This window comes from Sus scrofa, chromosome 2, assembly GCF_054392235.1.
Source record: "Sus scrofa isolate SSC_HxYL_T2T_F1_AM1 chromosome 2, Sscrofa_HxYL_maternal_Yorkshire_Landrace_v2.0, whole genome shotgun sequence".
In the NCBI taxonomy this organism is placed as follows: Eukaryota; Metazoa; Chordata; class Mammalia; order Artiodactyla; family Suidae; genus Sus; species Sus scrofa.
Window position 1 is genome coordinate 143,888,794 of NC_139384.1, and position 17,912 is coordinate 143,906,705.

The following is a 17,912-nucleotide window of genomic DNA, read 5'->3' on the forward strand; positions in this document are numbered from 1 at the left end:
CAGGGGGTCACTGAGAAAAAAAATTCTCTTAGAATTTTGTGTATCTGATGGTTGGATTCATTTTTTATTTTTAAATTTTATTTACTAGCTTTGCGCATTTCAAACCACTTCATATTCTGGGTGCTGGACACTAAAGAACGTTTTTATATTGCAACATGAACTTCTTCATGTCATGATGCAGGCTAGTTGGTACAGCGCTCTAAAGGAGTCATTTCCAGAAGCTATTTTTACACAGATGTAGCTAGTAATAACTATATTCATGAGTTACAGTGAATCATATCTTGGAATGGAAATAGAAACAGAGGAAAGAGACAGCAGTCTTAACTGATTGCATGTAAGTATCTTACTTTTGCACATGTACAAAAATATATGACCATTTGCTGGTGAGAATCCATGACTCTCAAACTTTATTAGGGGGATAGGGCTCTCCAGAGAAAGTCAATAGGAGATAAGTGTGTATGGAGAGGAAGGGAAGAGATGGAAGGCAAGGGAAGGGAGATGGAAGGGGGATGGATTTGTTGTAAGGAATTGGCTCATTTAATAGTGGAACCTACCAAATTCATAATCTGCAGAGTAGCACAGAGACCTAGGGAAGAATCGATGTTGCAGTTCGAGTTCAAAGCTTATCTGCTGACAGAATTCCATCTTCCTACAGGGAAGTCAGTTTTTTTATAAGAAGGCTTTCAACTGATTAGATGAGGTCCACCCATATTATGGTGTACTTTATTCAAAGTCCACTCATTTAAATGTTCATCTCATCTAAAAATTACATTCGCAGAAGCCTCTAGAATAATGTTTGAGCAAATATGGGTACCATGGCCTAGCCAAGCTGGCACACTAACCATTGCAGTTGTGACTCCTCCTTTCTACCTGAGGAATTTAACTACCTCAAAAGGAGATCATTGCTTTTGAAATTTAAACTTAAAATAGAATTATTCTCCTATTATTAAAGACTTTGGGAAGTCATATTTTAATAATGCATAATAGCCAATTAGATATATTTACTAAATCCTATATATCCACTTTCTAAATTTCCATGTTATTTGGCCCAATAATTTCACTTTGGAATATAGCCAAAGAAAATAATCTGAAATGCCTAAAACCATAATATATGTACATATGTACATCACAGTGTTTTATATATATATAATGACTTAAAATGAAAGTAGCCTAAAAAATTTAATAATTAGGAAGTGGAAATATAGGATTTAGTAAATATATCTAATTGACATTTATGTACTATTAAAATATGATTTCCAAAAGTCTTTAATAACCAGAGAATATTTGTGTTTTAAACTCAAATTTCAAAAGCAGTGATAGCTCACTTGTGTGCACAACATTATATCTATTCCATAAATATATTTATAGATAAAAGATTAGAAGCAGTTGTAGCAAAGTCATAAATAAAGAGAATAACAGTTAAAATAAATCCCAGAGTAGGTGGTCACTGGAGCAGTTAGTGGTCATGAAGTCTGTGTTTTCCACTCTAGGTTCTCCATGAAATAAGCATGTTGAGATGTTGATTTTGTGAACAACAATAAAAAACAGGTGCATTGTTGAACATTCAAGCTACTTTAATAATTTTCCTTTGATTTGGATAGAATGATGTATGAGAAATTAATGAAAATGAATTGAGAATTTTTATTGCCCATTTGACTGCCATTAGAGAAAAGGTCTCATAATTGATATTGCAGGTCACAGGTTACACTTTTCACTTATATTATACCAACATTAAGACCACTTAGGAGAAATCCATATTCTCTGTGAGTGTGTAAATATATATATATATATTTTTTTTTTTTTTTAATGAGAGTTGCAACCTTTATTTCAGGTTCTCTCATTTTTTTCTTTGTTTTCTTTTTTGTTTTGTATTTCTGTATTTTTTTGCCTCACAAGCAGTATGTGAGAATTCCCGGGCCAGGGATCGAACCTCTGCCACACAGCAGCAACCAGAGCCACAATGGTGAGAATGCAGGAGCCTCAACCCGCTAGGCCATCAGATAATTCCCTGAGTGTTTAAATATTATTTTAAAATTTGAGATAAGCTGGTACATAAAACACATATGATATTCCAGGGATTATTAGGTACCTGTAATATAACAAGATACAAAAAGAAATGGTCTACCTATTTTGGAATTCTTTCAAATTAATGTGCCGAATGTAAATATTCCTAATAATTTCCATAATCATATTTAATTATTCCTCGAAAATGTTTAAGAGTGTTCTTACTTTATGAGAACAAAAAAATTATTAATGAAAGCCACCAGGGTATCATGGAGGCCACCAGAGAGGTAGTTTTGGTTGCTTTACTCAAAGGCAATGGTTTCAATGTCCACAAATTGGGCTTCAGAGAGAATGCTTATGATAGTAATGAACTGGCTGCTGAAAAAGAAAACTCTGACATGTTACAGTTTGTAAGTGACTTTAATTGTGATCTTTTTAAACTATATGACTTCCTCCATAAATCAAATCTGAAAGAGTAGTAATTTCTCAGTCCATTCTTAAAATTGAGAAAAACCTGAATGACTACAAATATTATCTTCACTACAATGAAAAGCACTAAAAAATTTATATAATTGGGGCATCAAAACCAATTTTTAACCATTTTTATTAAAGTATAGTTAATTTACAGTGTCTTAGTTTCAGGTATATATCAAATTCAGTTATTCTTCTAAAGATGATTTTCCATTATAAGTTATTATAAGAAACCGAACGTAGTTCTGTTTACTATACAGTAGGTCCTTGTTGTTTATTTTATACATAGTAGTTTGCATATATTAATCCCAAATTCCTGATTTATCTCTCCCCCATCCCCCTGCCATCCCCTTTAGTAACCATAAATTTGATTTCTGTGTCTTTGAGTCCATTTGTATTTTGTAAATAAGTTTATTGCTCTCAGTTTTGCAGAGTCCACATATAAGTGTTATCTTATGGTATTTATCCTTCTGAGTGTGATGATCTCTAGTTCCATCCATGTTGCTGCAAATGGCATTATTTGTTCCTTTTTTATGGCTGAGTAGTGCTCCGTTGCATCTATGTACCACATCTTTTTTATTTTTTTAATTTTTAAATTTTTATTAATTTTTATTATACTTGATTTACAGTGTTCTGCCAATTTCTGCTGTAGAACAAAATGACACGGTTATACATATATATATATATATATATATATATATACACATTCTTTTTCTCACACTGTCCTCCATTATGATCCATCACAAGCAATTGGTTATAGTTCCCTGTGCTGTACAGCAGGATCTCATTGTTTATCTACTCCAAATGCAATAATTTGTACATACCAACCCCAAACTCCCTGTCCATCCCACTCCCTCCACCCTTGGCAACCATAAGTCTATTCTCCATGTCCATGAGTTTGTTACTTTCTACAGATAGGTTCATTTCTGCCATTTTTTTTTCTTTTTGGCTTTTTAGGGCTACACCTGTGGCATATGGAAGTTCCCAAGCTAGGGGTCCAGTTGGAGCTGCAACTGCCAGCCTATGCCACAGCCACAGCAACACAGGATCCAAGCCACTGGTCTGTGTGTCTTTTTTTGTAGCAGTACCACACTGTCTTGATTACTGTAGCTTTCAAATATTGTCTAAAGTCTGAGAGAGTTATGCCTCTTGCTTGGTTTTTGTTCCTCAGAGCTGCTTTGGCAATTCTAGGTCCTTTATGGTTCCATATAAATTTTTGGTTTGTTATAGTTCTTTGAAAAATGTCATGGTTAATTTGATATGGATTGCATTAAATCTGTAGATCGCTTTGGGTAGTATGGCCATTTTAACAATATTAATTCTTCCAATACAGGAGCATGGAATATCTTTCCTTTTCTTTGAATCCTTTTTAATTTCCTTGATTAATGTTTTGTAGTTCTTAGCATATAATTCTTTCACCTCCTTGGTCAGGTTTTTTTCCTAAGTAATTTATGAGGACGTGATTTTAGAAGGTATTTTATTTCTATATTCCTTTTCTAATATTTCATTGTTGATGTACAGAAATACAACTGATTTGTGAATGTTAATTTCATATCCTGCTACTTAACTAAATTCTTTGATCATTTGAGTAGTTTTCGTGTGGAGACCTCAGGGTATTCTACATATAGTATCAGGTCATCTGTGTAGAATGACAATTTTATCTCTTCTCTTCCAAATAGGATACCTTTTATTTTTTCTGTTTGTCTGACTGCTATGGCGAGGACTTCCAATACTATGTTGAATAAAAGTGGTGAGAGTGGGCATCCTTATCTTGTTCCAGATTTTAGTGGGAAGGCTTTCAGCTTTTCTCCATTGAATATGATATTAGCTGTGGGTTTGTCATAAATGGCTTTTATTATGTTAAGATATGTTCCCTCTATACCCACTTTGGTAAGAGTTTCTGTCATGAATGGATCTTGAACTTTGTCAAATTCTTTTTCGGCATCTATTGAAATGATCCTGTGGTTTTTGATTTTTCTTCTGTTAATGTGGTGTATGACATTGATTGATTTGTGGATGTCGAACCACCTTTGTGAACTGGAGACGAATCCCATTTGGTCATGGTGTATGATCTTTTTTCCATGTCCTTAGACTCAGTTGACTAAAATTTTCTTGAGAATTTTTGTGCCTTTATTCATCAAAGATGTTGGCCTATAATTTTCTTCTGTGGTAATATATTTGTCTGGTTTTGGTATTCGGTCAATAGTGGCTTCATAGAATGTCTTTAGGATTATTCCTTCTTCTTCAAACTTTTGGATAAGTTTAAGAAGAATGGCCATAAATTCTTCTCTGTATGGTTGGTAGAATTTGCCATTGAAGCCATCTGGTCCTGGACTTTTGTTTGTAGGGAGTGTATTACATATTCAATTTCATTTCTAGTCATTGGGCTGTTCAATTGATCTCTTTCTTCTTGATTTAGTTTTGATGGGCCTAATGTTTCTAGAAAGTTGTCCATTTATTCTAGATTTTCAGATTTGTTTATGTACAGTTATTCATAGTGTTCTCTTATGCTCTTATGATTTTTTGTATTTCTGCAGTATCTGTTCAGGATTTCTCCTTTTTCATTTCTTATTTTGTTTGAATTCTTTCTCTCTTCTTTTTAGTAATTCTGGCCAGATGTTTGTCAATTTTGTTTATCCTTTCAAAGAACCAGCTCTTGATTTTATTGATTTTTTTTCTGTTGTTTTTGACTCTCTATCAGTTCCCCTTCTGATCTTTGTGATTTCCTTCCTTCTCCTGATTTTAGGTTTTGTTTGTCTTTTTCTAATTCTTTTAGCAGTGGGTTAAGTTGTCTATTTGAGACTTTTGTTCTTTTTTGAAGAAGACATGTATCACTATGAACTTCCCTCTAAGAACTGCTTTTGTGGCATCCCATAGATTTTGAATGGCTGTGTTTTCATTATCATTTCTCTCAAGGTATTTTTTAATACCCCTTTTGATTTCCTCATTGACCCACTGGTTTTTTAGTAGCATGTTGTTTAGTCTCCATGTAGTCAGTTTTCTCTCATTTCTTTTCCTGTGGTTGATTTCTAGTTTCATGCCATCATGGTCAGAGAAGACGCCTAAAACAATTTCTTTACTCTTAAATTTGTTGAAGTTAGTTTGGTGCCCCCAGTATGTGGTCAGTCCTTGAGAATATTCTATGTGTGCTTGAGAATAATCTGTATTCTGATATTTTTGGATGTAATTTCCTGAAAATGTCAATTAAGTGTAAGTTCTTCTGTGTCATTTAGGATCTCTTTTGCCTTATTGATTTTCTGTCTAGAGGATCTGTCCGTTGATATAAGTGAGATGTTAATGTCTCCTACTATTATTGTATTCCTATCAATTTCTCCTTTTATGTCTGTTAGTATTTGTTTTATGTATTTGGGTACTCCTATATTAGGGGCATATATATTGACAAGTGTAATATCCTCTTCTTGAGTGGATCCTTTTATCATTAAATAGTATCCTTTTCTGTCTTTCCTTGTGGCCTTTGTTCTAAAGTCTCTTTTGTCTCATAAGAGTATTGCAACTTCCATTTTCCTGTCCTTTCCATGAAATATCTTTTCCACCCACTCATTTTCAATTTATATGTGTCCTTTGCCCTAGGGTGTGTCTCTTATAGGCAGCATATTGTAGGCTCTTGTTTTTCCATCCAGTCTGCCACTCTATGTCTTTTGATTGGAGCATTCAGTCCATTGACATGTAAGGTAATTATTGATAAATTTGTATTTATTGCCATTTTAAACCTGGTTTTCCAGTTGATTCTATGTTTTGCCTTTCTTCCTTTTTTGAGGGGGAGGGATTGGATGATTTCCTTTTATTTCATGTTTGCATCTCTTCTTTTAGTTTTTGTAAATGTTTTCTTTGGTTTTGAATTGTGGTTGCCCTGTTTTTCAAGTATGTTAACCCCTTCCTGTATTTGCTTGCCTTAGCCTGATAGTTATATAGGCTCAAACACATTCTAAAAAAATGAGTCCAGGTGTCGCTGCCACCTGGAGCCCATGCAAGAGTCACCCCTCCACCCTTAGCCCATGCAAGAGGTGCTCTACTGCCCGTAGTCTGTGTAAGAGGTGCCCCTGCCACCCAAGAGCCCATGCATGTTCAGAGAAAAATATTCCTGTGGTAGTCCTCCCTGCTTCCTCTCACTCTCCCTGACAATGGGTCCTTGCTTCTCTTGCAGGCCCATGCCTCCTCATGGGTTCCTGTGTCTGTGGTTCTCTGCTCCCCAGCTCATTGCTCACCACTCCCTAGCCCCTCAAGCTTTCTCCACACAGCCGAGCCTTGTCCTCTCCCCAGAACCAACCTCCAGAGCCTGAGCCTCAGCGCCCAGTCCCTACACAAGCGTTTCAGACTGTGGTGTCCAGGGATAGTAGTACTGATGGTTTGTGTGACTCTCTTTCTGCTTTGCTCCTCTCAGTCTGGCTGCTGCACTTTTCTCCAAGGCTTCAAAGTCCCTCCATTTCAGCTGATATATCTGTCAGCTAGGTGGCTTCCCAAGGTATGGGTTCCTTTCCTCTTTCTCAGCTCCCTTTCAAGAGTGCTGGTCTTGTCCTGGTTTCCATTTTTTTTTTTTTTCTTTTTCCTCTTTTCTCTCTCTGTCTCTCTTTTTCCCTTTTGTTCTACCCAGTTATGTTGAAGGTTTCTTGTGCTTTTTGGAGGTTTACTGTCTCCTGCCATCATTCAGTAGATTTTCTGTGCTTCTCATTCTACATGTAGATGCTTTTCTTTGATATGTTTGTGGGAGAAGGTGAGTACCACATCTGACTCCTCCACTATCTTGATCCCACCCCCACATCTTTATTTATCTGTCAATTGACACTTAGGTTGCTTCCATTTCTTAGCTAAAAAATGAACAATTTAACATTCATTTCATTAACATGTATCACTTCATCTAGCAATGAAAAAGAGAGCAGTCCTGACTTTTCATTTTTAAAAGAAATGTTTTATCAAATGATGTAAACATGCCTGACAATTTTTTTCTGGTATTAACGTATTCCGAACAAGTGGTTATAAATGAAGTGCTGGTTCATTAATAACCACTTGTTCAGACTGCAGAAGAGAACCACAGATTTTTTTCCCCAGCAAGATAGAACAATAAATGAAATTCAGATTTTTGACAGTTTGATGATAAATACATTTACTTAGCAAAAGTACATCATGCAGCTGTGATTGTACAAGAAGTTATGCTACTTGTCAATTTAAATCATATTTTTTTTTTTTGTCTTTTTGCCTTTTCTAGGGCCGCTCCTGCAGCATATGGAGGTTCCCAGGCTAGGGGTCGAATCGGAGCTGTAGCCGCTGGCCTATGCCAGAGCCACAGCAACATGGGATCTGAGCCATGTCTGCAGCCTACACCACAGCTCACGGCAATGCCGGATCCTTAACCCACTGAGCAAGGGCAGGGATTGAACCCACAACCTCATGGTTCCTAGTTGGATTCGTTAACCACTGCGCCACTACGGGAACGCCTAAATCAGATATTATTTAGAAAACAGTCTTGACTTTATGAAGTTTAAAGTGTTCCAAGACAGAATAGTTTATTTGGAAATAAAATGTAAGTCTCGTGATTGAAGTGTCCCTTTGATCTCACCAACAATACTGACAAAAAATAAATACAAAAAGGAAAAAGAAAACCTCTGTGCCTTTTCCCTGTTGAATTGACCTCCTAAAGTATCATGAAGGAATAGTTTTAATGAATGGTATCTTATAATCATTATTTGGTAAAGAGTTAGAACAAATTTATTAATAAGTCAATGGCATGGCATGGAAAATATCCATTTTTAACACACACACAGGGCTTAGTGATGAACATATTTTATTAATTGAAGTTCTACTTTATTAAAACTCTTTAGTATTCATCCAGCTTTACCCATTTCATCTTTTTTTAAAAGTTGTAAACATTTTATCTGCTTGTCTAAATGAAATCTTTTTAAAAACACTGCAGGCAGTCAATTTTCATCAATCAAGTCTTTTGTCTTTTTTATCAGTTCTTCCCCCCCCAAAAAAAAAATGTTTTGGATTACATTTGGCTTCTCTAGGAAATGTAATCATTTAAAGGAATTTTAAAGAGTATGAAACAGTTTGTTGTGAGCTTCATCCCTGGTAGGCATTTGACTGCAAATAACATACCTTTATAAAAACTCTAATTTATCCCAATACAGTATGGTATGGTAGACTGGATGATTATTCCAGATCTTCACTTATCCCCATATCCCTGCTCCTGCTGCTGCCAGTTCCCAAGAGGACTATATCTCCTCATCCTTTGCCACATTACTTTGCGGTGACCCCTCACACTATGGTTGGAGTGTATTTCTTATCTTAGTGATGTTGAGATTGACCTTGTAACTTGTTTCGGCCCATGGAAGCATTAAAAAGGCCTGTGTTTCTACCTGTCCTTTCGTGCCTCACCATGAGATGGACATTCTTTAGTTAGTTCACTGGTCCTGGGACAATAAGAGCCATTCCAACTGACCAACACAACTCTGAGAACAAATGACTTATTTTAAGCCACTGATTTGAGGTAATTGTTATTTAACATTCTTGTGGCAATATATAACTGATACACCCATGACTACACTAGCTGATAAGCAACATTGAAGAAAGGTCTGCAGTGTGTTTTTTCTTTTGGTAGATGCTTCCAGTGACCCTCTTCCGTAAAGTATGAAAAAAGAGGACCTTTTAGCAGATAGGAGACCTGGGTTCTGGTCTTCTCTTGGAAAATAAGTAGAGTGATCTTTGATAAGAACTTTAATCCTTCTATGCGTCACTTGTAAAATTGAAGATAGTAATACTTTTTTTTCTTCTTTTGCTCTTTAAGGCCATGCCCGTGGCATATGGAGGTTCCCAGGCTAAGGATCGAATCATAGGTACAGCTGCTGGGCCACAACACAGCCACAGCAACACCAGATCCAAGCTGTGTCTGCAACCTATACCACAGCTCATGGAAATGCCAGATCCTTAACCCACCGAGCAAGGCCAGGGATCAAACGCTCAACCTCATGGTTACTAGTTGGATTTGTTTACACTGCACCACAACGGGAACATCAAAGATAGTGATCTTTGACACCTAAAGACCAGGGCCTAAATTTGGTGCTATATAGATCTAGATTTTATGACTTAAATATACAATTTTATGAAATGAAGCCATATCATTATTTAGGGACAGTCCAACTCCATTACTTGGTATCGTTGCACGACAAGTTTGTATCTTTTTGAACCACAGGAGTCCTGAAGCAAGAATTAGGAGATTTGGTACTAGAGCGGGGTGGAGAGGAAAATACCTACAGGATAGAGCCCAAGGCAGACCTGAACTAAGATTTGGGGAACTTAAAGTCTGTAATGAGATCTCAGATCAGGATTGGCAGAAGATAGTTTTCTGAACCTTGCTTCTGACCCCTTTTCTAATTCTATATGCTTTCTTTTTTTCTCTTTTCTTTTTTTTTTTTTTCCCTAAATTTTATGGCTGCACCCGTGGCATATGGAAGTTCCTGGGCAAGGGAATGAATCCAAACCACAGCTGAGAACTAGGCCACAACTCTTGCAACACCAGTTCTGTAACCCACTACTCTGGGCTAGGGATCAAACCTGAGCCTCAGCAGAGACAATGCCAGATCTTTAGCCTGCTGTGTCACAGCAGGAACTCCTCTATACACTTTCTTTTTAAACAGCCACAGCTGGAGCATGTGGAAGTTCCCAGGCTAGGAGTCCAATTACAGCTGCAGCTGCAGCCCTACTCCCAGCCACAGCAACACTGGATCTGAGCCACATCTGCAATCTGATCTGATGCCTGATCAAAACTGTCATTTAGGGGGTTCCCGTTGTAGCTCAGCGCGTTAAGAACTCAACACAGTGTCTGTGAGGATGCAAGCTTGATCCTGGACCCTGCTTAATGGATTAAAGATCCAGCACTGCCACAAGCTCTGGCGTAGGTCACAGATGCAGTTTGGATCCATTGTTGCTGTGGCTGTGGTGTAGGCCTACAGCTGAAGCTCCAATTCAGTCCCTAGCCAGGGACTTCATATGCCACAGGTGCAGCTGTAAAAAGAAAAAGAAGAAAAAAAAAAAAAAGGTCGTTTAGGTTTAGGATTTTAGAAGTCTGTTTGTAGCACACTGCAGACGTTTGACTATGTGATTTCATTTAAGATCATCTGTATACTGTTAGGAGCAAAAAGAGATGACCTATGATCATTTCATAAACAGGCATTATGAATGCTAAAGGCTACTATGTACACTGGTATAATGCAAGCAGAGCCTAAGACAATGAACTGTTGATTTTCTAAGTTATGGAACAATTTTACAGTTGGAGCTACCACAGTTCTAAAGAACCATTTTTTAACACCTAATTGCACAGGCTCTTCTGCAAGAGAATCCTAAGATGTTACAACTGTCACACATTCTCTGGGTTAGTCTTTTGAAGTTAATGGCTTGGGACAGAAAAGTCAAGTTACAAGCAGTGAAATTATTGTAGGAAGAAGCTCTAGGGAACTGGGAACACAAGACAGGGTTAGGAAAGGTTTCAGGACACCATAAAGCCCAGCCTAAGGAAAGAAGATACCACAGTAAAAGGCTGAAATCAGTCATAGGCTGGATTTCATATTTGTTCACTGCACATGGAGATGGGCTGAGGCCTACTAACAAAAATGTGACTCTTGTTCTAGATCAACATAGTTGCCTTAAACAGCAGTAGTAAATAAATTAATACTATTTTATAATTTTAAGAGTCCTTTCATACACATTATTTCAGGTTGTGTATTTACAGAACACAGATAAGGAAATTGAGGTCCTTTGCCTCTTCTAAGATCATATGAACACCAACCAGTGCCTTCGAGACATCTTGCCGAAATAGAGCTAGGCTGCCTAGGCCCAGAGAGCCTATTGAAAGTACCAGGTCCCAGAGAGTCAGTCCCTGGCAGAATCATCAGACATATTTTCTGACCCTAAACTCCAATTTTTATCTCTGTTATTTCTCCCCACACTGAATTTCCTTGATAATTTAATCCATTGCTCCCATGGATTGTGGTGCTGCACCTCTCTCCTCCCGCTCCCCAGCCCAGCCTCAGTGAGCACTAGTTTAGGACCTTTTGTGTCTGTTACAGCATTGGCTACAAAATGATGAAGTGAAAGAGCTGAGTACCCACCCAAGTCATAAACACAAAATCTGGTGTTTTGGCTGATTTCTCATAATACTTTTCCAAGTCAGCAATATGATCCTCATTACCTATTTTATTGTTTTTTTTTTGTTTGTTTGTTTTTTTGTTTTTTTTGTTTGTTTTTTTTTTTTTTGTTTTTTTTTGCTATTTCTTTGGGCTGCTTTACTGTTCACAGGATATTTATTTATTTTGTCTTTTTTTTTTTGATATTTCTTTGGGCCGCTTCCGCGGCATATGGAGGTTCCCAGGCTAGGGGTCTAATCAGAGCTGTAGCCACTGGCCTACGCCAGAGCAACAGCAACGCAGGATCCGAGCCGCGTCTGCAACCTACACCACAGCTCACGGCAACACCAGATCCTTAACCCACTGAGCAAGGACAGGGACCGAACCCACAACCTCATGGTTCCTAGTCGGATTTGTTAACCACTGCGCCACGACGGGAACTCCCTCATTACCTATTTTAAACAAAAGTGTGATTTTGAGGAGTTCCTCTGTGGAAGAGTAGGTTAAGGATCTGGCATTGTCACTCCAGTGGCTCTGGTCGCTGCTATGGCACGGGTTCCATCCCCTGGCTCAGAAACTTCCTGCCCCCCGCCCCAAAAAAAACTGTGATTTTGAGCTGATTTTGATTCACACATAAAGGCAAACAATTACGCATTCATATGTCATTTAAGTTTAATGTCATGCCTTGCATGTTCATTGCTACATTCTGTCTTTTTCATCTTCAAGGTAATATTTTAGTTTTTTTTTTTTAATTTTATTGGAGTACAGCTGCTTTACAATGTTGCGTTAGTTTCAGGTGTACAGCAAAGTGATTGAATTATACATATATCCATTCTTTTTCAGATTCGTTTCCCGTACAGGTTATTACAGAATATTGAGTAGAGTTCCCTGAGCTATACAGTAGGGCCTTGTTGGTTATCTATTATTTGGATACTTGAGAAGCGTATTGACCAGTTATTTTATAGACTATCTGGATCTATCAAATGTTTCCTCATTATTAGATTGAAGTTATATATATTTAGCAAGAATACAACAGCAGTGATGTTCTACCTGCTCATGTACCATATCAGGGGTTATACAATGTCACTGTCTTATTGCAGGTGATGTTATTTTAGATATTTTTGAAATTAAGTTGTAATTATAGCCAGACTATGTTCATTTAGTCATTTATGCCTTTATTGACCAGAAATTTTCCTTTGGTTTTGGTCAGCTTTCATTTTCATTTGAGGCTATACTTCATTCTCTTTTGAGATAGATGTGCTAATTAATTCCATCAGTCTACTGTTATTGAATATTTAGATTGTTTTCTTTTGTTTTAAATATAAATAATACTATACTGGTATATCTGTAGGATAAATTCCTAAAACTGGAATTGCTGTTTCATTGGATGTATGCGTTTGTATTTTTTTAAGGAATTTATTAGGATATAAATTTTTCTTTTATTCTTGGGATGTTAATACATAGTATATAAAATTCAACAGGAAAACCAAAGAGATAAACAGTAAAAATACTACCAGTTCTTCATTTTATAAGCAACCACTGTTATCAGCTCCTTAATATCCTTACAGAGATAATCTATGCAAATACAAATGTGTATGTATATTAGGAATTAGGAAATTCCTCTTATTTGGGAATATTTATGTTTTATTCTGCATTGTATTTATGAGAACCCAAAGGGTCTTATTAAGACACGGGTTGAGAGAGAAATACTCAGGATCTTCTATTACCATTCATGTTAGGAGTATATTTCTATTTTGTTTCATCATTCAGTGTCTGACATACATCATATTATTGAAGATTCTATTTTAAAAGTTGTGTTTCTATGGATTTTCAGTACATCTGTCTCTTCATCCTGAAGGGAAGGATGGCCATGGATATAGGAAGCTATATTGCTCTTGTCCACAAGTTTTAAAAATGTTATCCAAGCTAGATTGTTCTCTGTGGCAGAGACAGCACAATACCACATAATCTGCTTTTCTTGCATAATCAGTGAATTTAAACTGGAAACATGATTGCATAGTTAGGAACTATATTTCTTAAGCTTTCTTTCAGTAGGTGTGATCTTGTGACTGAGTTATCACTTCTCATCTAAGAGTAGAGATGAGGTATGCAAACCACAGCTTTAATTGTTTACTCTGGATTTATGCTCATCCTTTCTCCAAAAGCTAGCACATAAATATGTGTTCAAGCTTTGAAAAGGCAGAATAATCCAACAATCTGGATGAGCAACAAAGCAGAAGAAACTTGGGTCTCTGAATGATTGTGTGAAACACAGATGTCCCAACAAGCTTCACTGCTCAACTTGGGGTGTTACATGGGAGAGAAATTTCTGCCTTTACTTTTTAGGGCTGCACCCACGGCATATGCACCCAGGGCATATGAACCATCCCATGCTAAGGGTCAAATCAGAGCTACAGCCGTTGGATGCAGCCACAGCCACAGCCACAGCAACGCCAGATCTGAGCTGCATCTGTGACCTACACCACAGCTCATGGCAGCTCTGGATACCCAACCCACTGAGTGAGGCCAGGAATCAAACCTGCATCCTCATAGATTCTGGTTGGGTTCATTTCCACTGAGCCACAACGGGAACGCTGCCTTCTTTAAGCCATTGCATTTGGGAGAGCAGTGTTACAGAGATCATCCTATACCTTCAATAATTCAGACCTATGCCTGGTTCTCAGCATACCACCTAGGATTCCTTTGTCTTCTACTGTGTCCCATGTAAACTTCTTTCTTAATATCCTGTCTCATTTTCATAGAGTACAAAATAATTTCATTGTTTTTGTTTGTGTATGTTTGAAAATGTCTTTATTTGACCCTTCCAGTGGATAGATTGTTTGATTAGGCCTGGGATTCTAGCTGGAAAATAATTTCCATTCAGAGTTTTGAAGTTATTGCCATTTTCTTTGTGATTCTAGAAAAAGCTCATTTTAATTTATTAATTTTTCTCTCTTTATTAAGAATTTTAAGATCTTCTGTAATTCCAGTACGAGTCTGACATTTCTGTGTCGTGTTTTAGTGTAGATCTGTTTTCATCCATTTGTTTGGCATTCAGCAGACCCTTTCAGTATGCCCTTTAATCCTAGGAAATTGCCTTGAATTACTTGATGGATACTTTTGTTCTGTTTTCTCAGTGCTTTCCTTCTTAACAGTCTTTTGAATGTTGAAACTCTTAACCTGCTGCTCTTTTCTTAACTTCCCCCCATTCCTTTTTATCTCTTTGCATTTTGCTCTATTTTCTATGAGACGGCTTCAAATTAACCTTCCAACCCATCTGTTGATGTTTTTCATTTTCTACCATCAAGTTTTCAATTTCCAAGATCTGTTTTTCAGTTTTTTGAATATTGTTCCTGTCTCATTACCCCATGACTTAATCATGGATGCCATCCCTATATTTGGGAAGATATCAATAATAGTTGTTCTCCCCACCCCCATCTCCTATGCAGTTCCTGTCCTCCAAGTTGCTTTTTTTTTTTTTTTTTTTGGTCCTTATTGATTATGGTTATTTGTTATTTGTTTTGATTGCTGTCTTCCTAATAGGTTTCCTTAGCTGCTGTAAATCCTTTTTGTCTTCTTAAAGAATGAGGATTTGAAAGGTGATTGAATGCTCTGAATAGGGGAATGGGGCTTGCATATTTATAGTTTCACAGTCAGTAGTCTTGACAGATCATTAGATGCCAAGCTCCAGATGTCAGTATCTTTATATATTGAGTTTGGGGCTGACCATGTGTCACAGAGAAGGGTCTCCTAGTCCTCAGCCTAGGTTAGAGATTCAGCTGCCAGAGTTCTGGGAGGTGAGGAAGGAACGGGCGGGGCTGGTGCTTCCAACATCCAACAGTCACTATGCGCACTTTACCTAGTGCCCCTGTTTTTATTAAGTTTCCCAGGCCCACAGCTGTGCTAAATAGGCTTAGTCCAAGAGACTCTCCTTCTAACACTTTTCTGAAAAATTGTCTTTCCTATTTCTGTTGGAATGGGGGAGGTTCATTCACTCTATGAAGTGGAGTCCAGGAGGGCATTTAGGGTTTTCAAAGACAGTCAAAGAATGTTTGCCATATTTTTATTTTATTCTTTCACCCTCTCGGTGTTCCTTTCACTCTCATTTCCAGAAATACCAGAAGCTTCTGAGCTTTGTGTGGACCTTTAGTGTAAGTCAGATTGTTTCCAGCTATTCTCTACTGCAGAGTTAAGAGTTTGGCTGTATTAGGCCTACTTAATCAGTGGCCACACATGTATCTGAGTTTTAGTTTTAAAAATTAGTAACCGTTTTCTTCACATCTTTGAGCGAGTATGTTTTTGTTTGTATTTTGGAATTTTGTTTTGTTTTTAAGATCCTGTTTGGTTCTACCTCAGGAAGAAGAGAATTTTGATGTATGTTTTCCATCTACCGTTTTAACCTGGAACCCTGGTGATTGCTTTTATCAATCATTTAATTTTCTCTTAGACTCACAGAGAAAGTTTAAAATGACTTACATTCCCTTACATACTTTTTTCTCTGAAAAAGAAAGTAGTTTTATTATGAAAGCTGATAGAGAGTATTAAGAAATAGTTATATTCTCTTATTCAGGGGATTTAGGACACGAAGAATGCTATGAATGTGGATGACAAAGTCTTAATGAATCTCCAGTAGCTTTCAGAATCTACTGTTTAGTATTCCATTTATTTAAAAGGACAGAAACGTGTGCCAAGCGTGTACTTGGGATAAAAAATGAAACTAAAATGCTTACAGTATCCTGGCCAAATACAGAAACTCACTCACATAAAAATGATATAAAAGAAGTTAATCAAATGGATGAATCAAAACTCAGAAAATGGATTTGTTCTCAAGCAGTAGTACCTCTGCAGGTGACAAAAATTATAGTAAGGTCTCAAGATATTGAGAATTCTTTCTCTGTTCTTTACTAATTGGCCTGTACATACCCATATGAAAGAGCCTGATCTTTTTCTTTTATTACATATGTCTAAATTTATGTCTAAATTTTGTATCTGTGTTAATATTAGCTCCAAAGTGCTTCTCTTCTTTAATTCCATGTCGAGTTCACTGAATCACTGACCAATGGACATAAACTTTCCATATCCCCTTGCAGCTTTCCAGTGAGAGGTTTCCTGGCTTTCAAAATTATCTGACTTGCTGAAACCCTTAAAAACCCTGAGAGGTAGAAAGGCTGTAACTGTAATCACTCAGATCCAATATAATCAACTGTCCAACTACTCGTCAGCTCTGACAGTGGCTTTATCCCACTGCCTTCTTGCTTCTGAGATGCCTCTCCGAGGATCAGTCACATCTGCCAGAGCAGAGAGGGAGAATGAAGGAACTAGATTCTGCTTTGCAAGCATACTATCCCACACAGAATGAGATCATTTCTAACGGGAGAGCTGGTGGGGCGCCTGACATCTGCAGGGTGTTAGCTGTTGGCATGTATGAAGTGGGCTCCGAGAACATGTCTCTGCATAGAGAAACCAAACATGAGATCCATTTGTAGTTTCATTCCAGGCTTGCGAAACATCAGAGAAGTGTGGTTCGTCATAATGAAACTCTTCTTAAAGTTACGTGAATGATTCACGTGGTCATGCGTCAGGGCCGCTAGGTCCATTCTTTGTCCTGTCAGTCCCTCATTCCTATGTTGAGTGTTTTTTCAGAAAATCTCCCTCTTGGCCACTGAAGGGAGATAAAGATACTTCAAAAGGACAGTTTCCCCTCAGAAAACCCATACATTTGGGTGGGATGTTTAGAACATTTAGAGCACAGAGACACTTGGAGATATTTTTAGCCCAGATCTACCATAGTATTTTGAGCTTTTAAGTGCTCCAAGGTTATTCATGACAGGTAGAGTCTATTTCCAACAATTTTAGAACAGTTTTGACGAATCCCCGGCTGGCAACATCTGGAAAGCAAAAGAAAGACAGCCGGTGCCTTTCACCATGGCAGTCTTCTCTTCTTTGTCCAGGGTTAAGGAACCTCACTTTGTTTCTTGTGCAATGTGGCTTTTCCCTCAGGCATCTCTTAAGGTTTTTATTCACCTTTATTCATTGGAAGGGCCTTGAGACAGCAGAGCTGTGAGTGACTGGTTTATGGACACTGCCTCTCTGCGTGTCCTGTTCAGGCTTTCTTTCCCTTCTCTCATTTATCTCAACACCCCCACATGTCTTCAGACTCTTCCTACATCTTCAACCCTGGGTTTCTTAAGAAATGACCTGTTAAATTAATGTTACTAATGAGTAAACTGATGAGTCCTACTCTACTTTCTCATAACGTTAGCATTCTAACAAAGAGTAAAGAGAAAAAAAGTGAAACCA

At 37.5% G+C, this 17,912-nt stretch overlaps 1 protein-coding gene across 1 annotated transcript in view; it reads left to right on the top strand.

The window, feature by feature from the left end:
* Positions 1–17,912, top strand: part of LOC110259779 (uncharacterized) — a 117,796-nt gene that overhangs the window by 976 nt on the left and 98,908 nt on the right. The window lies entirely within an intron of this gene.